The sequence below is a fragment of the Leopardus geoffroyi genome, chromosome A1, assembly GCF_018350155.1.
Source record: "Leopardus geoffroyi isolate Oge1 chromosome A1, O.geoffroyi_Oge1_pat1.0, whole genome shotgun sequence".
NCBI classification, from domain to species: domain Eukaryota; kingdom Metazoa; phylum Chordata; class Mammalia; order Carnivora; family Felidae; genus Leopardus; species Leopardus geoffroyi.
Genome location: NC_059326.1, coordinates 102863016 through 102888799, shown reverse-complemented (window position 1 = coordinate 102888799; position 25784 = coordinate 102863016). Strand labels below are relative to the sequence as shown.

The 25784-nt window shown below is 41.1% G+C and overlaps 1 long non-coding RNA gene across 1 annotated transcript in view; it reads left to right on the top strand.

The window, feature by feature from the left end:
* The first annotated feature begins 15924 nt into the window (after positions 1–15924).
* Positions 15925–25784, top strand: part of LOC123602839 — a 107835-nt gene continuing 97975 nt past the window's right edge. The window contains exon 1 of the long non-coding RNA XR_006714612.1: positions 15925–16141. This is a non-coding gene — a long non-coding RNA (uncharacterized LOC123602839). The remainder of the gene's footprint in view (positions 16142–25784) is intronic.

Here is a 25784-nt window from a genome sequence, read left to right as displayed (position 1 = left end):
CTGTGTCCTTTTGGAACTTCAAAAAAACTTAATGAAAACTTCACCTAAAGCAAACGTGATAATTTTAAAGCTGTAGGATGCAGATGATCCTATATTCAAGTCTAGAGATTAAAAATTCTCTAGGGGTGCCTGCGTGGCTCAACTGGTTAAGTGCACAACTCTTGATTTCGGCTCAGGTCATGATCCCGCTGTTTGTGAGTTCAAGCCCTGTGTCAGGCTCTGTGCTAACAGTGCAGAGCCTGCTTGGGATTCTCTTTCTCTCCCCACCCCACCCCCCGCCCCTCCTGTGCACACGTGCTCTCTCTCTCTCTCTCTCTCTGTCTCAAAATAAATAAATAAACGTAAAAAAAATTCTCTAAATCTGTGGTGGGACACAGCATTAACTGACAATCTAACTTGAGGTACCAGATGAGTTTTTAACTTCTAGCCCTGCCTGTGTTGGGAACGAGAAGAGGATGTGAAGGTATTTCTGTAATATCGTGGATCCGCTAAAGTTGCCGAGAGCCCATTTCAATGATCTGTTTTTGCCAGTTAACAATCCAGTGATCTCACCAATGATAAACAATGTTTAACTTTTATTATGCAAATGTCCTTAATCTGTGCTGTAAATCAGTCCTGAGGCGAGTTGAGACCCTTAGAATAGCCCCCTGTGCAAAGTGAACCTTTTGATTAAATGCCAGCACACCACCCCTGTCCTGGGAAATCCCGATGAGAAGATATGACCACCTTTCAGATACAGATGGAAATTAACATACGTATATACCACTATCAGATGCCATGACTATCCCATGTTTTTTAACTGGCCCATTCCGTGTAGGGTATATGACTAGCTGGGCTCTGTTGGCGGTTAACCCCTAGCAGGAGGTGAAAGTGCTCCAGATCCAGGGAGGAGAAGGTAGAAACCAGTGTGGCCAAAACAGATGAGGGTCAGGCAGGTTTGGGAAGGGGACGAAGGGGGAATTCCAATCTAGAAGACCGGATCGTGGCTTCAGATACGCAGAATGAAGATGATGCGTGGTTATTCCAGGAAGTCTTTCCCAACAGGATGGATTGGACAGGAACAAAGTGGGTCAGTAGGTTCAGCAAATCGGGTGGCTGTTTGAGAGACTCACTGACACAGGACTTAGGGATCCCGTGTATAAGGAATAGAAGGAAGTATTGGTATTTGGTCAGTTGGCTTCTCTCTGCTCTAGATGAGGAGCACAGAAGCTCGATAAGGCCTTAACTTTGATCTCCATGAGCTGGGCTTTAACCAGATAGGTTGTGCCAAGTTCAGAACAAATTGTCAAATGAGTACAAACTTAAAGATAACTTGTTGAATTAAGATTAAAAACAGAGAGGGGGGGCTGGGTGGCTCAGTAGGTTAAGCATCCCACTTTGGCTCAAGTTGTGATCTTGCGGTCAGTGGTTTCCAGCCCTGCTTCTGGCTCTGTGCTGACAGCTCAAAGCCTGGAGCCTGGTTCCGATTCTGTGTCTCCCTCCCTCTCTCTCTGCCCCTCCCCCCACTCGTGCTCTGTCTCTCTCTCTCTGCAAAATAAACATTAAAAAAAAATTAATGATTAAAATGGGAGGTTGTGCCAAGTGAAATTGGGGTTTCAGTAGCTTCTCCTAGTTTATGAAGACATCTCCAAATCTCCTTTTGTTCTTTTTAAAAAAAAATTTTTTTTTTCAACGTTTATTTATTTTTGGGACAGAGAGACACAAAGCATGAACGGGGGAGGGGCAGAGAGAGAGGGAGACACAGAATCGGAAACAGTCTCCAGGCTCTGAGCCATCAGCCCAGAGCCCGACGCAGGGCTCGAACTCAGGAACCGCGAGATCGTGACCTGGCTGAAGTCGGACGCTTAACCGACTGCGCCACCCAGGCGCCCCTAAAAAAAATTTTTTTAAGGTTTATGTATTGTTGAGAGAAAGAGCACAAACGGGGGAGGGGCAGAGAAAGAGGGAGACACAGAACCTGAAACAGGCTCCAGGCTCAGAGCTGTCAGCACAGAGCCCGACGCAGGGCTTGAACACAAACTGTGAGATCATGACCTGAGCCAAAGTCAGACTCTTAACTGACTGAGCCACCCAGGCGCCCGCCAGTCTCCTTTTCTCCCAGATTCCTTCAACTCTGTCCATCATATTAACTATTCTGCTGAGCTCACATCCAAGGTGACTCAATGTGTGCGGTATTCTAAACCTTCTTTCGAAATGTGTTGACAGCTGGTGTCATTGCTATGCTAAGAAGAGACTCAGTTGGACATTTAGGGATGGGAATCGGATGAAGCAGTTTTCCTTGCGGAGGCCATAACCGTAATTGAGTAAATCCCGGTGCTACAAGAGTATTGCAGTTATAGAAAGGATACCAAAAGCACTTCAAGCATTATATAATGAAAGTAAAACCCAAGTGCAATGATAAATTCTGGATATTTTGTTGAAGGTATTCGTAGCTCTGTTTGAAGTGGTCATAATACAAGTTCCCACACACAGGTGAAGTCAAGAGATCATCACATAATGCAGTCTTGAAGTGTTGACTTTTTTCTTAAGTTCGTTTATTTTGAGAGAGAGCACAGGGGGAGGGGCAGAGGGAGAGGGAGACAGAGAATCCCAAGCAGACTCCACACTGTCAGTGCAGAGCCCGACATGGGGCTCAGTCTCACAGACTGGGAGATCATGACCTGAGCCGAAATCAAGAGTTGGACTGTGCCCCTGAAATGCCCCAAAGTGATGGCTTTTATTTTTAACGTTTATTTATTTTTGAGACAGAGAGAGACAGAGCATGAATGGGGGAGGGGCAGAGAGAGAGGGAGACACAGAATCGGAAGCAGGCTCCAGGCTCTGAGCCATTAGCCCAGAGCCTGACGCGGGGCTTGAACTCGCGGACCGCGAGATCGTGACCTGAGCTGAAGTCGGACGCTTAACCGACTGAGCCACCCAGGCGCCCCAGTGCTGGCTTTTAAAAAAAAACCTTATCATTAAAAATTTCAAAAGTGTACGAAGATAGTATAATAAAGTCCAGTGTTCCCAGAACCTAGATCTAATAATTATTCTAGGGCTTGTCACATTTACTTTGTCTTTTTTTTTTCTTTTGCTGAAGTCGATGACATATTTTTGACTCCAAAAGTCAATGTTTGTCATTATTTAGAATTGGTTTTCTGTTTTTCTGAATGCTGTCTTTTTTTTTAATATTTCTTTATTTACTTTGAGAGAGGGAGAGAGAGAGAGAGAGAGAGGGAGCATAAGTGGGGGAGGGGCAGAGAGAGAGAGAAGGAGAGAGAGAGAATCCTGAACAGGCTCCAAGCTGTCAGCACAGAGCCCCGTGTGGGGCTTGAACTCGTGAACTGTGAGATCATGACCTGAGCCGAAGTCAGATGCTTAACCGACTGAGTTACCCCGGCGCCCCTGCGTTTAGCTCTTAAAACTGTCAAAGCAATCCTGGGATTGTGAGACTTCTTTTTAAATTTCTTTATCTCGCTGTATGCATGGCTGCCCTGTGGCAGAGATACAGAAAGTTATCTAGCCTAGTTGTGGAGATAATAATATGCCAACATATTGGTACTTCATTTCTGTTTAAGACCATTTGCCTTCTACCACTTTCTTCAAAGCAATATTGTGTTGTTTTAATATTGTTAAATTAGAACAATAAAAGATAGTGCTAATTATTTTTTATTTTGTTTGCATATCATTATAACTGTGCCCTGTGCCTATAAAAAAGGAGCTAACAAATAGTTGGAAACCATGAATGTAACCACAGTTTGGAATAAAATAATCCCTAGCTGCTTTTAACTGCTTAGGACCTGGTCCAAGATACACGTCGTCGCTGTCTCTCGTAGTTTGCTACATTTTGAAGGTCATGCCTGCTGGTCACCCTGGAGTTAAGAATCTGCCAACATCTTCAATCTGACCTCTTGATTCATGGGTTTATAACTCAGCTGTTTAAATTTGCCCCAAGCCGGAACTTAATAAAAAGTTTTAATCTGAGGACTCTAAGTGTATCTTTGCCTGTGTGTGAATGTCATACGTTTATTTTTCCTTTTTACAATAAGTTCATCAAAAATATATGTGCATGACAGCTTAGCCGTGTCAGGGCTATGACAAATAATTGAAGAATTTGTTCTAAGACTGCATAAATAATAGAATTCACGAAAGCCTTTCCTTTAGAAAGGAAACCCTGCAATTCATAAGGCCAGGAAACTGGAGACTTTTTTACAAATAAAAAATAAGTTAGAAAAAAAAAGAGAGAGAGAAAATGAAGCACTGGCTTCTTGGAACTTGAAAATGAGCTTTTACTCATCTAGCATTTCACTGGGTCTGTTTACCATAAGAACATTTTGAAATTTGGTATAATGACATTAAATAACCACAATTGAGACAAACATTCTATAAGGGATTGTTATGGGTTGCCTCTAATGTGGTAATAGATGTCATTTTAAAAATGCAACTGTACTGTCTGGATGAAAGACGGTGACTCCTAACACATTGGTTACAGACAATTGAATATTACAGCCTTCTTTCCTCCTGGCTTGCTGCTATCATTTTATGGAATGTAACCAGTGTTGGATTGGCATGGAATTCTTATGGGATCAGAGAAAGCTACCATTCAGAAAGCTCTCATGTTCACTGTGAAACAGACAATAAATCTACAAGACTAAAGATGTACTTGCCGTCAGTACCCTTATGAAAGAACCCTTATAAGCACATTTCTGAAATCTGGTGAGTGTCCCGGAGTTCAAGAATGCACTCAGCACGTCTAAGTCCCAATGTCCTTTTCTGTGAAATAGGGATACTGACAACTCACAGAGTGATTCTGAAAGGCCAAACTGTAGAAACATACAAGATCCTCTCGCTTCATTGTTTATTTTCTGCCTCCTAGACCTATAACTCATTTGCACTGAATTAACCTCTTATTTGGCACCCTTCATTGTCCTGGGTGAGATAAAAGTGACCTAAGTTTTTTACTGCAATCCTCTGAGTGTAATGACATTAAACCTACGCATTAATGTATGATGAGCCCATATATTTATATCATTTAGAAACATCACTCACCCAATCCTAAACTAAGATTTGGCTCCCCACCTATGCAGTTTGGGGTTTGTTTGTTTTTATTTCTTAGAGTAGTTTTGTCACTTTCTATATAGAAGTTGCACATATTTCTTAGGTACTTCCTCCAAGATTCATAGGTTTTATTTTTATGATCAGTGAAATTTCTTTTCTGTCACTCTGTGTTCTAACTACATAGCGTTTGTGTAATGCAATTATCTAGGTATGTGTATATTCACCTTGTATTTAGCCACTTTGCTGAGTCTCACAAACTACAAGGATTTTTCCGCGGATTATTTTGACGCTTCTCGGTAATAATCCTCTTCTGTAATAGTTCCACTATTTGTTTTTGTTTCTGTTTCATGTCTTATTGTGTAGGTCACAATTTCCACAATATAACAATATTTCCACAATATAACATAAATATAATCCACATATAATGATAATGGCCAGCGTTTTCATACTCCCGCTTAAAGAGATGCCTCAAGTGTTTAATATTTAAGTATTATGTTGGCCATTGGTTAGAAATAAATCCTCACATTAAAGAAAGATTCACCTGGGGGCGCCTGGGTGGCGCAGTCGGTTAAGCGTCCGACTTCAGCCAGGTCACGATCTCGCGGTCCGTGAGTTCGAGCCCCGCGTCGGGCTCTGGGCTGATGGCTCAGAGCCTGGAGCCTGTTTCCGATTCTGTGTCTCCCTCTCTCTCTGCTCCTCCCCCATTCATGCTCTGTCTCTCTCTGTCCCAAAAATAAATAAACGTTGAAAAAAAAAAAAAAAGAAAATAACATGTCAAGGCTCATCTCTGCTTTCGGGGTTACGGTCAAGTCAAAACTTTTGTTCACCAACAGTAGGAGAATCTATACATCCATGTGTTCGACATGCCCTACCCCCTTTACACCTCCTTCTTCTCTTGGCAGATATCACATCCTAACATACCACATCGTTTATTCTGGCATTGTCTGTCTCCCCAATCAACATGTGATCTCCACCAGGACAGGAGCCTTGTCTGTCTTGTTCACTAATAAATCCCAAGATCTAAAACAATGCTCACCATAAAATAGTCACTCAATATATATTTTTTTAAATCAGTGAGGGGGAAAAAAAACAGTCTGATGCTTTTGCTAAAACAAAAGCTTTTGTGAAAGTGAACACATGTTGTCATTTTTAGAAGCAGAAAATTAAAAACACTTTTCAAGTTATTCCTCTCCAACTTGAAAAGGTAAAAAATTTTATCTCTTCAGGCACTTGTCACACTGTTATTTTTGAAATATTGTAGATGTTTGATGAGGAACACACCATGAGGAAAGTAGTGTTAGAAGGGAAAAAAAAAGAATCTAAGTAAAAAGACGAAAGTATCAACGCTAACCACACGTATGATGATAAAATGACCCTGGAGGCAGAAACCATTCTCATTGGTCCAGAATGATGGCAGAAATGTAATGAGTGCTTCATAAATGTTTACTGAACACATGAGCGAGCCAATAAATGAACAAATGAATAGCATTCTAATGATGTAAAAAAAGTCACGTGTGAGAATGTTCATGGGAATTCAGGAAAGCCAATGGCTTCCCACAAAGAAGGAAACGCTGTAAAGGTGGTTTAGGATCAGAGGTCAGTAAAGGACTTTGGATAATGAAATCATTCTAGGAAATTCAAATTACCCTGGAGATGCACTCATCACACTCTGAGTCTGCATCCTAACAACGCCTAATGGAAGAAAGAGACAAAACCCAACGCAGCGTTTCACATCCATGAAACATACCAGCCATTCCAACGTTGCTCACTTTTCCTTCTTCATCTCCCACCTCAACAAGGTTGCATTTGAGTGTGTATGAGTCAAGGAACAAAGCAAGTCTTCCATATTGAGACGTGCTCATTTGGATATAAGAGCCTCTGTTCTTCCACGCAAAGAATCCCATCTTTTCTGCTCAGTGGCCACCCCCCTTATATTAGAGTGTCAAATGTAGGCTACTTTGTGATTGTGATTTAGAATTCCTGGCATTTACTACCCAGCTAATTGTAGCTTCCAATTAGTCTTTCCTGATAAGGAGATGCAGTTTCCTCACTGATGTGATCTTGCGCTGTCCACAAATTGGTATGCGGAAACAGATTACAGCTTTGTGCTGCTGCAGCATTTTATTAAACTATCTGAAATTCAGAAGGGAGTTTTCAGCCCTCGTTTTCCTAGTATTGCTTCCACCTTCATTTTGCAATTAGTATAAATCGGTGCTTGTCGGGAAGGAGTGTGAGAGGTGTGCCCTGTGGTTAATTTTCCTGGGACTACCCGAATGGCTTTGATGTTGCACAGCAATGCATCTTTCATCAGATGGAGTCTTTTTGTCCTACGCACAGATATATGGACTCCACAACAAGTTTATAGCTCTTTTATGCCATGATTCCAAGGGCAGTCTTTGAGGGGTCAGTCTCTTTTAAGGGAAGACAAGCTTCACAAGAGGTATCCTATTGTTATCCGACGCCAAAACTGTGTTTCTTGGAGTGTGGAGAGAAGATTCTGTATCACTTGGGAACTTTTTCAAAATGCACATTCTTAGGGCACACACCAGCGCTCCTGAATCAGAAACTCAAAAATGGACCTAGCAGTCAGTGTTTTAATAAGCCCTGTAGGTGATTTCAATGCAAGGTCAAGTTTAAACACCAAAGGTTCAAAGAGATCATGGAGGAGATGTTGTTGAAGACCAAGTGTCTTCACACTTCAGTGCATGAGGATTCATGAACATTCTCACACGTGACTTTTTTTCCATCATTAGAATGCTATTCATTTGTTCATTTATTGGCTCGCTCATGTATTCAGGAAACATTTATGAAGCTCTTGTTGCATTTCTGCCATCATTCTGGGCCAATGAGGATGGTTTCCGCCTCCAGCTTCATTTTATCATCATACGTGGTGGTTAGTGTTGATACTTACATCTGTTTACTTAGATTCTCTCTTTTTTTTTTTTTTTTTTGCAGAAACCCTGCAGAAAATTTCATCTTTTACATCTTTGTAATCTGTTGTAGCATGTCCTCAGTGTTGTGCTTGCTTGTAAAACAAAGCCTAACAGGGTCTTTGAACTCAGTAGTATTCTGTGGTCTTAGAAACACTTAAATTACAGACCTAAATGGAAAACACCAAGAGTTTTAAGAGGTCAGAGGGAGACTTGCTTCTGTTGCTATAATTTTGAAAGAAATCTTAGGTGAATTAGGTAACCTGGAAATGCGCTACAAGCTTGTATAGCACAGGACATAGTTTGCTGTGAGGCAATTTGTATTAGAGAGATACATCTATCCCCTAAGAAGGATAACCATAGCAGTAAAGGACTACAACGAACAAAGAATTAGAGATTGAAGAGATGCCCCTTGTTGCCATCCTGTTACTAACATGCATGGCCAAATACATTTTTCAGCTCCCAGAAAGCTATTTCTCCTCTGTAGAATTCATTTAACAAAAAAAAACAAAAAACGAAAAACAACAACAAACAAACAAAAAAACCATTGAATCGTCTGTGCAAAATGCCAAACTTTGTGTTTCTGGAGAGACAAAGATGGAGTCATCATCTTTCCTGACGAATGCATGCAAGTAGTTAAAGTAGATGGTGGAGAATGAGAATGCCACTGAGGAATGCAGCATAAATACTATGACGTGATGGCTCCTGTCGCTAGTTCGTAAGGGTTCTTCCATGATCTGGGCCCTGGGCTTGATTGTTTAGACTCACCTTCTCCTTCTTCCTCTGTGTCTGCTAGAGCCTCCAAGTTTTATGGATCTTCCCTTTGACATTTCTCTCAGCATTGTGTCCTCTCCTTCTCCACAGCCTCAGGATCCTTCCCAGAACTTGTCACCATAGTCGACAGTTCCTGCAGTAGCCCTCCACCGCTCTCCACGCCTGCCATCTTCTTTGTAAGACATCCCACAGCCTGTTACCAGATTTGTCTTCCTGAAATGCTTTTATTCTCCGGTCTCAACTCTGCCTCTCTGTAGCAGTTCCTGCCGAAACTTTTCCAGGTCATCCAGGCATCTGCAGGCATGCGCCTCCCTCCCACCCACCATGACCTACGCTCCTCGTCAGGGCTGCTAGACCTGGTTCTCTTTTGTTTCACCACCACGCTGCATGCACCTGAGCTGTGAGTCTTTACCAACACTTCCCTAGCCTCTTGCAAGGTCCCGCCCTCCCCTCCACATTTGGTCCTCCCTCACCCCTCCGTGGGCTTTCTCATTTCTACGGTTGCAGAGATTTCTCCTACTCTGAATTTCTACCACCGGTATCAACAAGTTCATTAAGTTCATCACAGAGTCCTTGTTTCTTACTGTTTTTAGAGCCTGCAGGTGTCTCTCCTTTAAGGGGAGGGATTAGGTCTTTCACCCTTGAGTTCCTTCCTGCTGTGTCCATTGCTCTAGGGTGAGTCACACACACACTTTGTCTCTCACACACACAGTCAGCGCAGGAAGCACAGGAGAAACTCAGGAAATGTTTGGTGGGTGAGTTCAGTAAGGCAACAGACATCTGTTGCTTTCTTTTTGCCAGGCTGGCATACATTCGCCTTCCTGATTTCCAAGCTCTCTTTCCTTATGGTTCTGGTATTGCTAAGAAATGTGGCCCAGGCCCAGCTAACTGGAATTCTGCATTCGCTGGCCATCCATGCTCACTCTTGGATGGTTAAGTGGCTCAAGTCGGGCCAAGTAGACTCAACAGACCAATGAGACTCAACCTGGAGCCTTTGTTGTAACTTTAGGATGAAAGAAACTCTCTGGCTGCTGTTCTTGAAGATAACTGGATATTTATCTGGAAACCCTGGCACGCATTTTTGCAGAGAGAGCCAGCCTCTGAAACATGTGAACCCCGGGGAAAGAAGAATGGAGAGATGGAAAAAGGCTGTTTCCTAATGCACTGATCACCTGAATTCAACTGTGCCTGAAGCCAATGCCATCAAATTTTCAGAAACCACTAAAAACCTTATTTTCCTTAAGCTAGTTTGATCTGGTTTCTGCTAGAAAACCAAGAGAGTCTCAAGAGAGACTGAGAAATTTGAATAAAAATAATAAAAGCTGACACGCTGTGCTAAGTACTTAGAGTAAAAAATGAATTTAACCTTTTGGAAAAAAAAAAAAAAAAAACCCTTTCCGAATAATTGTGGTAAGTCAATGATGGTGGGTGATTTTTTTTTTTTCTGGTGGAAAGAAGATACTGATGGCAAACTTTAGACAATATTCCTGATCTCTCATGATAGATTTTCTAATTCTAAAATGTGTGGGCAAGTGTGGGAGAAAATGTCATAAACTACATCTGTAGCTACTGAGTTGTATATGTATTAGAACACTCACATCTGCATCTGTCAGTTACATGTTTCCTCCATGCAGTAAGACCATTTAATTCCTCAAAAAAGTTGTCTGAGTATGCCTTGCAGAATATGCGAATATTTCCATGGCTCAGTTTTTCTGAATATGATTAATTCATTAAGTATATGAAGGTTAATATTGATGCTCTTTTAAAATACCATTGGAAATATTTTACCAAAAAATAGAATTCCAAAAGTTGTCATACAATTTCTTTTTCAGAATACAGTTAGTTGAGTAAAACAAGGTTCGGGATGTCAATATGATTTAGGATCTTCTGATGTACAAGCCAGAGGCAAGCAGCTCCTTAAGAGATTGACAGCGGGAACTGGTACATACACACGAACACAAACTTATAACATGTATAAGGAGTGTTTGGGCTAACTGGAAGGCTTGAATTCCTGCTACATCTCTTGCTACAATTACTTATGGACTTGGGTTCTATTTATAATCTCTTTAAATGTGATACTTGACACCTGTGGACATGTAGCATAAATGGGAAGTCACACTAAAAATGGGAACAAGGCGGGGTGCCTGGGTGGCTCAGTTGGTTCAGCGTCCCACTTCGGCTCAGGTCACGATCCCGCGGTCCGTGAGTTCGAGCCCCGCGTCGGGCTCTGTGCTGACCGCTCAGAGCCTGGAGCCTGTTTCAGATTCTGTGTCTCCCTCTCTCTCTCTGACCCTCCCCCGTTCATGCTCTGTCTCTCTCTGTCTCAAAAATAAAGAAACGTTAAAAAAAAAAATGGGAACAAGGAAGGGCTATGACCTTAAAACCTTAAAATGGGTTTTAAGGTCATTAACATAACATATTTTTGCCAGAAAAAAAGAAGTGTTGGTAAAATGCCTTTCACCCATACTCAGGCAAGTACCAGAGTCTGGTTTTTTTTTTAGCTCTTTTCAACGATGGTTTTCTAACCGAAGAAAATCCATGTTTGTCGTATTCAAACTGTTTTGTTTGCCTGCTAAAAGTTGGCTGTCATCTACACCATTAACTTTCAAACTCAGAGTTAGTTTACTTGTCCTTATCCAAGAAATAAAAAATGTTATCTCCTTTATTAGGACACCGTTTCCAATTCTTGAGGAAGCTTGCACCTGGGTAACCCTAAGTCAGCATGATGAGAGAAACCCTCTTCCCTCACAGACAGATAACCATATCCGGACGTGCAAAAAGAACAAGAAAATAGAAAATAAAAACTAAACAAAGGAGGGAAGAAAAGGGGTGGGAGAGGGGGGAGATAAGGAATGGAGGGCATTTTGCTGTGATAAAATAGGGAAAGACCAGTTGTTCTCGAATATTCTTTCCTTGAGCTGATGATGCACTACCATACCCTCGCTCATCTGCATTTCTCCAGTTGTCACCTGTGTCCACTAGAAGCATCACTTGTATTCAGAAGACCTCTGAAAGCCCAGCAGCTAATGTGAACAAGCCTGAGGCCAAACATAGCTTCAGATTCCTTCACTTTTAGAAAAGGAAAAGAATTTTAGGATTATAATATAAAGCCATACTAGAGAAATCTGAAAGACATTTGATTCCCAAATGCTTTTCACAAACGCCAGATTTCTTCAGTGTGGGCAGCCGGGAAGAAACAATGCAATCTTTTCTGAATCGTGATCATGCCCTGTCTGTGAATGCAATATTAGGGCAAGGCACAAAGAAATAATCAGGGACCTGTTTAAGGTCAAGATCAGTAACTGAAAATTCTCAAAGACTCAAAACGCATCGTGACATTAGCTTGCCTGCCGTTGCGGACGTGGCACGTCACTCAACAGTGTTGAAGCAACAGAATTTGGATGTGTTCACGGAGCCACGTGCGGGTCCGGAAGGGTGATTGTCTTTTGTCAGAGCCAGGAGAATAGTGGCGAAAGAAAATCACAACCGGAGGTCGGCGAACAGTAGCTGAAGGAAGCAGGCACCTGGGAGCCGCGCCCGTATCTGCCCCCCGTGAGGGTCTGCGTCTGAAAAGCGAATGCACAGAACTGGGCAAGTGTTTGAACCCCCAGAATGCACAATGAGGGACATCTGTGTGATGGTGGTGTAGCTGAAGGCAAGTGTTTTTCCTGATATTGATCAGAAGAATGGAAACAAAGAGGTTGTACTTGAACTTGACTCAGGAAAAAAAAAAAAAAGAATGTTTTAATCTCTGAGTCCAGGCGGAAGTTAAAAATATTTTTTCGTATTGTGTCGTATTTCAAATTATAGTCATGCTGGAACAGAATCAATGATAGAATGCTGGGCATGACCAGCCCAGACCGTGCTCACAGACCAACTCTGGCTATGGCAGTGACTAAGATTTTCATTTATTTTTCAAAGAAAAAAAATATGTCAGAATTAAACATTTCAGGAGATCTGATAACAGCAAAAGAACTTACCAAAGAGGCTCATTTAAATTTTTACTGAGGGTGTTTTGCACTGTGCTGGCCAACTATGGGGACAAAAGAAAATCAAAGAGCTTGATTTTTCTAGGGGTACAAGGTACACTTACAAGGTAACAGTTAGCAACCATTCAAAGCCACAATTTGAGGGGCGCCTGGGTGGCTCGGTCGGTTCAGCGTCCGACTTTGGCTCAGGTCACGATCTCGCGGTCCGTGAGTTCGAGCCCCGTGTCGGGCTCTGTGCTGACCGCTCAGAGCCTGGAGCCTGTTTCGGATTCTGTGTCTCCCTCTGTCTCTGCCCCTCCCCTGTTCATGCTCTGTCTCTCTCTGTCTCAAAAATAAAGAAACGTTAAAAAAATTTTTTAAAAAGCCACAATTTGAGTGATGTCAAGAAACTGAAGTTGGTGGCAAGTGACAGCTAGTCACTGATGTGAAGTTCCTGTCACTTTGCCGTCACTGGGCCATATTGGATCCACTTGTAAAAGGTCAAATATGTGACCTTTTTCAAGCCATGAAACTTCCCTGATTCTCAAGGATTGCACCTTAAAAGTGGGTGTTGGACTTGAGACTCCCTTTCTCTAAAATCTCTGTGGATCTTCGATGATTTTCTTTTTTTTTTTTTAATTTTTTTTTAACATTTATTTATTTTTGAGTCAGAGAGAGACAGAGCCTCAACGGGGGAGGGGCAGAGAGAGAGGGAGACACAGAATCCGAAGCAGGCTCCAGGCTCTGAGCCGTCAGCCCAGAGCCCGACGCGGGGCTCGAACTCACGGACCGCGAGATTGTGACCTGAGCTGAAGTCGGATGCTTAACCGACTGAGCCACCCAGGCGCCCCTTGGATGATTTTCAAGAGTCTGTATGGACGCTCTGACATGCAATCAACCTGTCTTCCTTTCCAAATCAGAAACCGACGAAAGTCAAAATATTGTACGTCAAAGAGGAAACCAGGGTGGTAAAAGTAAAGGGACAAAATGAACCTTCCATTAACACAATATCTATTGATCCTGATCAGCCAGCATCCATAGTTTCAGAAGTGAGAAAAAAATGTGTAGAATCTAGTCAGCTTGCCTCTAGCCTTTTAACCTCAGAATCTCGGTAAGTCAGTAAGTGATGAATACTTGAAGTGGAAAGTGGAATGAAGAAATGTAATTACTACTTAAATAAAAGAGAAAATCCAGCAGTTGTTTCAAATTCATATATATATATATATATATATATATATATATATATATATATATATATAATGTAAAAAATTGAAAACTTGCTGTTTATTTAATATGGTCTCTGCTGCACCCTTTTTTTTTTTTTTAATTTTTTTTTTCAACGTTTATTTATTTTTGGGACAGAGAGAGACAGAGAGAGCATGAACGGGGGAGGGGCAGAGAGAGAGGGAGACACAGAATCGGAAACAGGATCCAGGCTCTGAGCCATCAGCCCAGAGCCCGACTCGGGGCTCGAACTCACGGACCGCGAGATCGTGACCTGGCTGAAGTCGGACGCTTAACCGACTGCGCCACCCAGGCGCCCTGCACCCTTTGATTTTAAACTCAATGAATGACTATCGTCAATGGCAACTGGTACATATCTCAAACAATGCTCTGTCATTCAGGAATAAAAACTAGAGCGATGTTAGTAGTTGTGATTCTGTTAGGCTAGATTTTTTCGGTTTAATTTACGACTGATTCCGTGCCATTTCATATTTAGCTAATGCCTTCAAATTATTATTTTGACCCAACTAGAGTAATATCTCACTTTCCTACATTGATGGATTCTTTTTTGTTTTCGGTTAAACCAGTAGATTTGATAAAGTTGAAGTGTCTCTTTCTTTTTCCCCACTTGTACTTACAATAGTAGTAATTATGTTGTATGCGTAATGCTATGGGAGGAGATGTTCAAATTTTCTTATGTTGCACTCTCTCTTGAGTTGTCATTGTGTGGGACAAGAGTCAGAGTGGCAGGAATAACCAGCCCATGAAATGTGCACAGAGTTTTTATCAGGCCTGCATACCGAGAAACCTAGGGTACAGAAAAATAAGGAGACTTAACAAAATGACTCAGTCAATCTTATTTTCTAGGTCATTGCTCCAAATATAGGAACATGTTAATTTTAGGATAACGTAGCAAACTACCAGAATCTAATATCATACTTTAACTTTCTAAACACCGACAATCTGGCAAATAATTTACAGAAAAGGAACATGACTGTAACTCTAAGATCTAGAACTCTTTTTTTTCATACCAGTCATTCACTTCTTAGTATTATCTCTCTTTTAATATTGGATCATTTTCAGGGGTATTACTTCCATTGGTGAAGCTAATCACTAAGTGTATTTGTATCTGTGAACTCCACACTGGCATTTTGGTGTGATGTTGAAAAATTAGAATGTGCATATAACTAAAGTAATTGAACACAACTTTCACTTTAAGACTTACATAGGAAGGAAGGAAGGGAGGGAGGAAGGGAGGAAGGAAGAAGGAAAGAGAGAAGGAAGGGAGGAAGGGGGAGCCAGGGAGGGAAGGAAGGAAGGAAAGGAAGGGAGGGAAGGGGGAAGGGAGGGAGGGAGGGAAGGAGAAAGGAAGGGAGGAAGGGAGGGAGGGAGGTATGGAGGGAGAAAGAAAGAAGGAGGGAAAGATGGGAGGAAGGAAGGATTTGTAGCCAGGTATAAAAAAATGGAAATATTTTAGGTTCTTCACTTTAACCGTAGCTAACAACTTTCCCACAGTTACTGGATTATATTAGAACATTTTATAAAGACTGTTTATTGTATCCTCTTACTCATTACAGGTAATACTTGTAAGCATCTCTAGTGTAATTTTAAGGAGAGCATGTGAAGTGTGTCTTTGAGAATTTATGAGTACTATTTACTAGAGTTAGTGGATTGTCTCCATTAGATTTCCAACAACTATAAGCTCACAAATGATCGACAAGAATCTCAGCTGCTACAGTTCCGAAAGTTACAGTGAAACCAAACTATCCCAAACCAGGAGGGTTAGATGTGTATCTGGCCGTAGAGGTGTAATGGTTAGTTTTGTGTCAACCTGACAGGGTCACGGGAAGCCCCGGTACTTGTCTACACATTATTTTTAGGTGTTCGCCTATGAGATTAGTATTTGGATTGGTGGACTTAGGAAAGCAGATGGCTCTCTCCAGTGAAGGATCACACCATCCAAGCCACTGAGAGCCTGAAGGAAACAAAAGGGTGGAAGAAGGTTGAATTTACTCTCAGCTTGACCTCTTGATCTGGACTTTGATCTTCTCCTATACTCTGTGTTTCTGGTTCTCAGGCTTTCCGATCAGACCTGGCATATATACCATTGGCTCTCAAACTCTCAGCCCTTTGGACTTCATCACCAGACTCCCTGCTTCTCTAGTTCAAAGATGGCAGATCACGGGACATCTCAACCTCCAAAATCGTGTGAGTCAACTCCTTCTTTCATATATATATCCTGGTAGTTCAGTTTCTCTCTGGGGAACCCTGACTGATACAAGAGGAAAGAGGAATCTAGATCATCAAAGGTATGCCCTACAGCTCCCTAATTCGCGTAGAAGGTGAAGCACTTAGGTCTTATATGGCAGAAGGATATTCTGCTTCCTAATAGGCAGGGGCCTCCTCTCCATGCACGTAGCTTGTAGATTCAGTAAGCCAACAAGTGAGAATCTCCCAGGCATCATGGCACCACCAATGGTAACAAGAAGAAAAGCTATAGTGACTGCTTCTAGGAACCTACAGTGAGAGTTCTAAGATGACTCACTCTCTTCCTTAATTGAAGCTGATCAGGAAGTATTTGTTCATCTCATCATTCAAGGATTAACTAGCTACCTAATATGTGAAAGGCTCTGTGCTATGTGTTGTATGTAGACTGGTGAACAAGGCAGATTGGGTTTTTGATCTTACAGTTTTTGCTCAGGGAAATAGACAAGCAGGTATTTTTCATCACTCTTGTTAGACTGTGCAAAGGGAAGGGGAGGATGCTGAGAGAAGATGTATGGAAAGCGGGCCCCTGATGGGGGGAAGGGAATGCAGAACTAACTAAAGGTAAGTTCAAGGTCACTCAGGAAAGAGGAGAAGGATTTGGGAGAGAGTATTTGCAAAGGTCATGAGGCAGAAACTGAAAGGTCAAGGTGATGAGGTACAGAGAAGAAGAGGGGAGTACTATGAGGTGAAGATCGAGAACTGAGGCCAGCCGACACAGGGCCTCACAGGCCACGTTAAGGATTTCTGTCTTGATCCGGACAGTCTTGGACCTGAGACAGGAGGCTGGTGGGACCGGGTCTGCCTCACTAACACATTCTCCTGCCTAGTCTGTGCTCATTGGTTCAGAGGTCAGAGGGACAAAACTATTATAGAAATCCAGGTAATAGTGGAATGATGAAGAAGGTGGCAAACATAAAATGCACAGATTCAAGAGGTATTTAGGAAGAAAAATAAGAATAAGTAAAAGATTGAACATGGACCACCAGGAAGAGTCTGATAACAAGGATGACTCCCAGGCTCCTGGCTTGTGCACAGAGCAGGTGGTGGAACCCGTCCCTGAAGTGGAGAAAAACGGGAGGAAAACAAGGCTGGGACAAGGTGAGCCCTGGCATATCAGAAGGAGGATGATATTAAGGATGACTCAGAAGCGTGAACCTGGGCAACTGTTGCATTTAGTAAAACTAAAGACTCCGGTGTGTGTCTTTAAGCCTCTCGGGGGAGGGTGTGTTTTTAATCATTGTCAAGTATCTATCATAAGACCACTTTCAAATTTGTGTGCATTCATGACTCTCTCCCATAGATCAAGGATTTAAATAACCTAAGTAGTAGCGTGGTAATATTCGTCACTCGGTTATCACACAACATTGTTTATTTTCTCTCGCTTCCCTCCTCTCCCTGGTTTGCTTGCCCACAATTTGTGTCCCGTGTTGATCTGGATGATGAGACGGAAGGAGATGGTCACTGGGGTAGATTCCATAATTTAAATCCTCATGTTGCTACTTGCTAGTCGCAGGACTGTAGCAAATTAGCCAAACTTCCTGTGTCTGTTCTATTCTATTCTATTCTATTCTATTCTATTCTATTCTATTCTATACTATTCTATTCTATCCTATCCTATCCTATTGTATTCTATTCTAAATATTATGATCTTATTCACCTATAGTACTACTGCAGGAGTTTTGTGATATTTTAATAAGGCCTAAAAGGTTTGTTACACCACCTAGCCTACGGTAGATGCTCCAAAAAATAAAATGACTACTGTCCTGTAGTATCAGAGTGCCCTCACTCCTGTCCTGAGAATGTCTCATCTGGCAAACCAAGATGGCAGATGGGTTCTCCTCCTCCGCCCTTTGGAGAGAATAGAAAATGAGAAGCGTTCTAATCTGAGCTTAGTATGTGTGTCGCAGTCACAGGGAAGCCTCCCCACTTCCCTCCCCGACTGCTTGGCTTGTCCCTCTCTCCGAAGAACAAATCAGCCCACCCCTCGAGACCACTGCTGAGGCCAAGAATTTCATTTATGTGTTTCCTCTGCTTCTACTTATTCATTTTAAAAACAAAAGGTGAGGGGCGCCTGGGTGGCGCAGTCGGTTAAGCGTCCGACTTCAGCCAGGTCACGATCTTGCGGTCCGTGAGTTCGAGCCCCACGTCGGGCTCTGGGCTGCTGGCTCGGAGCCTGGAGCCTGTTTCCGATTCTGTGTCTCCCTCTCTCTCTGCCCCTCCCCCGTTCATGCTCTGTCTCTCTCTGTCCCAAAAATAAATAAACGTTGAAAAAAAAATTTTTTTTTAAATAAAAACAAAATAAAAACAAAAGGTGAGGACCTCTTTTTGTGTACATGGAGCACAGGAAAGATTCTTCAGGTTCTGTCTGTGTGGGTTGGAGGTAAGCCCCTGCCTGCCAAACTTGGACTTTTAGAAGTATGCAGACCCAGAAATGATGTCCTGGCCCTGGGTGCCCAAAATGCCTTTGACTAAAACATTTGAGTAGTTGTTTATGTGGACACAGTGTTAGTTTCAGCTGCCAATTTTAGAATTAAATGGCTTACATTACTACAAAATGTTAGCAGAACATGTTTTCCAAAATAAATGTCATTACATCTACACTCCCACCAACTGATTAGAGACTTGAACTCAGAAAATATGGCAAAAACAGCAGAGCAGCAAAAGCAAGAAAAACACATGCTCGCTTCATATGGTAAAAAGGACTCTTCCCTTCCTCTCTGCAAAGCACATCCATTTGGTGAGTGAGGAATGTGAAAAAAAGAGAAAGAAAGAAAAAGAGAAAAAAGAGAAAAGGGCCTCCTCTGAACCTAGGGAACTCCCACACAGTGACTCTCTCTCTTTCCAACTCACACTGCAGGAGATGTTACTGAATTTACATTTTCGTGACTTAAGTTGCCATCTGTAAATCAACGTCTCTTTATTTTTTATTTATGATTTACAAAATAAACCTGATCCGAAATCCTGATGAATATGGTGTTACCACATCAGAGCAGCAGTATACCTGAGGAAAGTTCCACGAAGAGAGTCTCAAAAATAGCTGATGTATTGTCTTCTGGAGCCCAGGGTCCTACCTATCTTCAGACAGGTTATCTTTACAGTTCTGAGAGTTGATGAGCCATGAAGGGATCATTTAAGGGCTGATGTCACAGCAGTGGCCCTATGAGTTTGTCACTGTGATGACACTTTTTAGAAAATCATCTCAATTTGTGCCTTGTACTCGGAGAAGAGGGGGAAAAAAATTATACCTTATTCCTCCCCATTGCCTCCATCTGGGATACAAGCAATGTCTGATCAAACATATGGCATATAAACAGTAATTTAATTAAATGTGAACAAAGCCTTTTCATTCACCGTATTTAAATTTTGAAGCGTAGCCCAGTTTTCTTTCTATTTGAAGTACACGAAACAGCGGCAAGAAAAAAAAAAATTGAGTCACTTATTTAATGACAGATGTGAGGCTGACGTGCACTCGGGCTGTGTGATGTGGCCTGGATCCATCAGTAAAGGTACACTGTTTTGAGGATGCTCTACTCCATAGACGTGAGTGTTTTTGTCCCAACCAACATAGCGTTTTAATAAAATTCCAAGAATAGCTTCCTTGTGATTTCATCTAACTGTAGCATCTGAAACAGTTTGATTTCAGTTTTGCTAGCGTGTTCTAAAGAGAGTCCCGTCACAAGCTAACCAGGGAGCGCTTACATAAACTTACACGTCGTCTTAGAAGTTCGTGGGCGCATCAAGAAACACGCATTGCTTTGAAAAAAGAGTTTGTGGATACTGCCTGTACAGAAGGTTTGAACTTTATTTAGCTAATTATGGAGTGTTCCTACAACAAAAGCAAAGAATTTCACATAATGATCACGTAAAGATTCACATAATGATCATAGAATAATTACCAAATATCCCCCCATGAAGTTGGCCAAAGAGGCAGAGATACCAGAAGACGACGAGAATACTGACATGTTTGTTTACTTCTTTTGGTGGAAATCATCAGGATTCCGCAAAGATCCGACCTGCACTACCCAAAGTAAAATGTCTGAGGCAGACAAAATGATACATAAAAAGATCATCCAGTAGATTGTCTTATTTTTCGGAAAGCCTTAATATGTTAAACCAAGTCGTTTATTATCTCTTGTCTTCTAATTGCCCAATTACAACCTTTACTGAAGCATTACATTCCTTACAATGAAATGGATTTCTCACAGCCCTGTCCCCTATTCTCAGACAGAAAGTTCAGATAAAAAAAAAAAAAAAAAAAAACCTGCCTGGAAACTTCTTTCAGTATTATAATGAAGTCACCCACTGAAAGTATACCAGGGCTTTCAAAATGAGAGCTCTCAGCCCAGATGTCCTTACTGTTCCGTCTGACAGTGTCATGTGCTATACATGCGTTTAAAACTCATGATGGCTTTCAATTCACTTGTCCCCATCATTTTTCAGCTTCCATCTTCTAGAGAAAAAAAGACCAATAAAATTCACATCGTGTTGTTCGGAGTGCTTTTTTCCGTTCATGTTAAACCCATGCATCTGGCAAGCGAATAAAATCAGTGTGTTCCCAACTCATTTACGCTTAACTCACCAAAATGTTCTTTTTGAAAAGAGAACGGACGTCCAACAAGTCCTTCTGAACCTCCTTTTCTTTTACATATTAGTCCCATCTTGTCGACTCCCAGCTCCCAAGGTTCATGGTTGGTTCACAGCTTTGAACCCATATGTTGAGAATGAGCGTGAAACTTCACAAAACAAACATGCATCTCTGTGACCCCCTCTGAAAATACTTGCACCGGAGCATCGGATGTGACGTTTTGTCACTTCTTCAATCTCGAGTCACAGTGGGAATGAATGAGGCAAGTGGGGAAAAAAAGAAGAAAAAAAAGGAAACTTTAAAAAGACAAAAGGAAACAGGAAATGACGAATGTACTTGGGATGTGGTGCGTAGAAAGAACACTGGCCTGGAAATAAAGGGAGGCCTCACGGTCACTCTGCCCAACACTGAACTAGCTATAGCATCCTAGGGTAAAACGTTACCCATCCAGTCTGAGCAACAAAATCCACAATTATAAAAATAAGAAGACCAGGGGCACCCGGGTGGCTCAGTCTGTTAAGCGTCGGACTCTTGGTTTTGGCTCAGATCATGATCTCACAGTTTGTGAGTTCTAACCCCCACATCTTTTCATCTCTCTCTCTCATTCTCTTTCTCCTTTCTCTTTATCTCTCTCCCTCCTGCGCACTCTTTCAGAATAAATAAATAAAAACTTAAAAAAATGAGAGAGCTAAAATGTATAAAGTTGGGTGAGATGATTATTGTGTTTCCTTCTGTTCCTGCTACCGTATTACGTTTTGAATTTATCCCAGAACAGAGAAGCAAGCCAAACCGTTCAAGGAGCTCATGATCATGAGAATTGCCCCCAAACTGCCCTTCCTCGACCTCTGTGTCTGTCTGTGCCCTCTCCACCCCCCACACCACCCCCTAGAACATTTCCCCAATCTCTTGGCTGCTCTGCTCCCTCCAGTGTCTTTCATGTTCCTATTGATCTGCTGCTCCAAATCTGGAATCTTCGGCTTCTGTCTAGGGTCATTCTTAGACATGAATTGGTTCCTCTTGTACTTCCATGAGATTTGGCCTCAGAATGCCTTCCATAGTCTGCGCTCAGTCTCTGAACCCCTTGTCTGCCGTCACAAAAGGCCGGGTTCTTGCATCAAACAATTCTCAAGAGTCTGTGTGCAAATATCCTGAGAATTACTCTAGATCTAACTGAAGCTTTAGTCAGGTGTAAAACCAGACAATCAAACAACAGTCGGTGATAGCTTTTACTCAAGCATTCTGGTCTAGAAACACATTCAAGGTGGGGCAAAAGAAAAATTGTTTCCAGCCTATTGCTGTGAATATAAAGGACCTTTTATTGGATATGCATTTAATACATTTTACTTAAAAGGAAGAAGATCATTGGATCATCAGAAGTTCAAAAACATCCTTTGTTCTTTTTCATGGAAAAATTAACCTACTGGCTTCTGTACAGTATTTGGTACACAGAGACCAGCATGGGGCTTTTTGTGCTGATCTCAAAATTCTTTTATTTCGGGAATATAGAATTAATATGATATATATTGCAAGTCCCCTGACTAAACATCTTCATATCCTAGAGACTCCCTTTATGCTTGTGATGATTTTGATGTTTTGGGGGTCACTTCTCATGTTTTTCCCTTCAAAGTGCTTGTCACTGTGTGCGTGGAAAGTAGTTTGCCGAGTTTCAAACTCCTTGGAATCTCCTCACTTCTCTGTCAGAATCAGACTTAAGCTCTTCCAGGTTCTGTTTACTGCCAGCTGATGATGACTTCCTTATCCAAATGGGGGAAAGACTTTTGAACATATATTAAAATGTGTGTATGATTTCTGAGACATCAAATAGCTGGAATAACAAGTCAACATTTTGATGAGTTAAGTGTAAATTAACTAAAAACACATGTACCAAATTCTCCTCGAAGCACAGATGGTTTGAAAAACCTAGAAGTGCTTGGAAAAAAATATGGCTTTTATTTTCATGACCCCCCAAAGTTTAAAAAGGTAATTGACGATTAATTTCCCTTCTCTTTCCAGTTGTTGCTTTAGATGTTTAAAAGATGATATCCTTATCTTTTGTTCTTAACCTGGGTCCTCTTAGGGACGAAGGTGTTTTCTTCTTCCCTCTTTTTTCTCCTCTTTCTTATTCAAGGGTGAGTGGGCATCCGGAGCAAGAAACCCATCTTCCAAGGGTCTTCTTCCAACCCATCTTCTTAACTTGGGTCCTCTTAGGGACGAGGGTGTTTTCTTCTTCCCTCTTTTTTCTCCTCTTTCTTATTCAAGGGTGAGTGGGCATCCGGGGCAAGAAACCCATCTTCCAAGGGGGTAGAGTGCTAATCTGACAAATATCAAGGTACTGGTCACCCATGTTTTCTTATGGAAGATACACTGCAAGCAAAGATAAACCTTCATGGGGCTCTGCTTTCACCCTATTTCCTTTATTTTGGCAGAGGTATCTTTTTGTCCTATGAGACTGCTAAGGGGGCGATCCTCTAGTGAAGGCGTAGCAATGTAGTGTGGCCTGTCTTCAGTCTACTTTGATTCTGGGCTCTAGGCTTCCGTTGGATCAAGCACAAAGAAGGCCATGGGTGGTGAGGTGCAGGCTTGCAGCACTGGTATTGAGGCTGATGCGCAGTTATTAATAAAGTGATATTTTCCTTAGCCTTCTTCAAACGCATCTCTTTTTCTAGGAATCATTTAGAAAGGAAAAAGAGTGGGGCACCTGGGTGGCTCGGTCGGTTAAGTGTCCGACTTCGGCTCAGGTCATGATCTTGCAGTTCGTGAGTTCGAGCCCCACGTCGGGCTCTGTGCTGACAGCTCAGAGCCTGGAGTCTGCTTTGGATTCTCTGCGTGTCTCTCTCTCTCTCTCTCTCTCTCCCTCTCTCTCTCTCTCTGCCGGTACCCCACTTACACACACACTCTCTCTCAAAAATAAATAAACATTTAAAGAAAAAGGAAGAATAGTAACACTGAAGCAAGATACCCACTCTCTAGACAACAAAATAAAATAAAATAAAATAAAATAAAATAAAATAAAATAGGCAGTATATTACTCAGCATCATCTAGCACCACTCCATTATTACTACTGATGCTCAGAATATTGTACCAAATTCTAAGTACCTGCCTCTAAAATCATTAAACCTTATATGAGAATAGAAAGGTATTTTCTATGAAACTTGTTCATCCAATCATATATTTTTTTTTTCATTTTAAGTGTTCTTTATTCACTTTTTTAAATTATAAAAATAAGATATACATGCTTACCATCATGTATAAATTCTAAAGGAAACCATGATTATATCATCAAATCATCACTATTCATGGAAGCAATTTTAGTAGTCTATTATTTCAGGCCTGTTTTCATGCATGTGTGCACGTGTGTGCGTGTGTCTGTGTGTGTGTTTATGTTTTTCTCAAAAAAATATAAGTTCATCTTGTACCATATTATTTCTCAGCTTGCTGTTTTCATTCAAAAGCCCATTCTGAAAGTCTAATTCAAACAAATCTTTAAAATAAGAGTTTAATCTTCTATATCATTATTACCTGTGATATGTTCTGTCATACATGACTCGTAGACCTCTGGGTACTTTCCAGTTTCTTGCCACACTATACAAATCCTTGCACATATGTCCTTGCATCCTGGGGTTTTGATCTGTGCACTACGGATGCTCACAAAGAAGGATGGTCAGCCAAATAATAAGGATATGTTTAATTTATAGAAGTTATAACTACATTCCTTTCCAGAAAGAAATGTAGAAATGTCGAGAATGTCCATCTCTCCATATTCCCTTTTTATTTGTGTCTATTTGATGAATGAAAATAGTTTTTTGTTTTTCTGAGTTGTTCCCTAATGCATTAATTTCAATTTTATATTGCTGAATGTTTTATCAGAATTTCTTTCTATAATTTAAAGTACGATGATAATAAATTCTATGAAGAGAACATCGCTAATGCAAAATTTACCACAAGGCAAAAAAGGAATGAGTCAGGCCATGTGTTGACATGGGAAGATGTCCACCACAAACTAAGTAATAAGATCAAGATGCAAAACAAAACGAATAATATAAAGTTTACCATATAGAACAAAACAAAACATCTCTCTTAGATTAATTCTGAAACAGTGCTCACCAGAATGATAACCATAATGCTTCAGGGTACTCTCTTTGGAGAAGAAGACTTCAAAATTCTATTCTGAAGGCTCATTTCTACTGTGTACATTTGTACGAGTATATATTATTTTATTCTTAAAAGATGACATAAGCCTTTTAATTGATAAAAAATTAGCTGATTGCAGTATGGCTTATAATGATAATATTGTTTTCTCTAGGCAGTAAAACTTCCATTTTCTCCTCATGGTCAGTATTAATATGTCGTACTGATTTTGACCTTGTGCCCTAGACACTGTCAGGCTCAGGCTGGTATTCTCCAGAAAGGATTAACGTCTGTGCTAAATTCTTCTGGCTGCGTAGCCCCAACTCAATCCAATTAACAGCAGCAAGTGTAGGTCATGTTGTCCAGGTAAGAAAATCAACATCAGGACCACACTTCCAAGTGGAAAGGTTGTACCTGTTAAAACACACCATTTCAATGACTAAGTGGCTGTTCTCTTAAACCTCACTCTAGATATTGATATTTGTCCGAGAACTCTGACCGTTTTTGACATCAGCCATGCTCAGTATTTAGCAATGACATATGTGTGACACTGATTTCCAAATGGGTTCTGTGGTATCATTTTATTCGTTGGCGATTTTGCTGTCATTTGTAATTTTTCATTCTCGTAGAAATATGACCTGTGCTAGGTGTTTTAATCACGTAAGTTCAAAATGCAGTAACATGTACAAAAAATCAACTTTCATTACTGAAGTATTTAAAGTTACTAAATACCAAAGTATTTAGTTACTAAATACTAAAGTATTTAAAGTTACATTGTACTGGTAAATGAATACACAAAATTATCAACAAAATGAATAGATATTCCAGAAATAAACATTAATATATTAATATTAATAATTAATTAATTA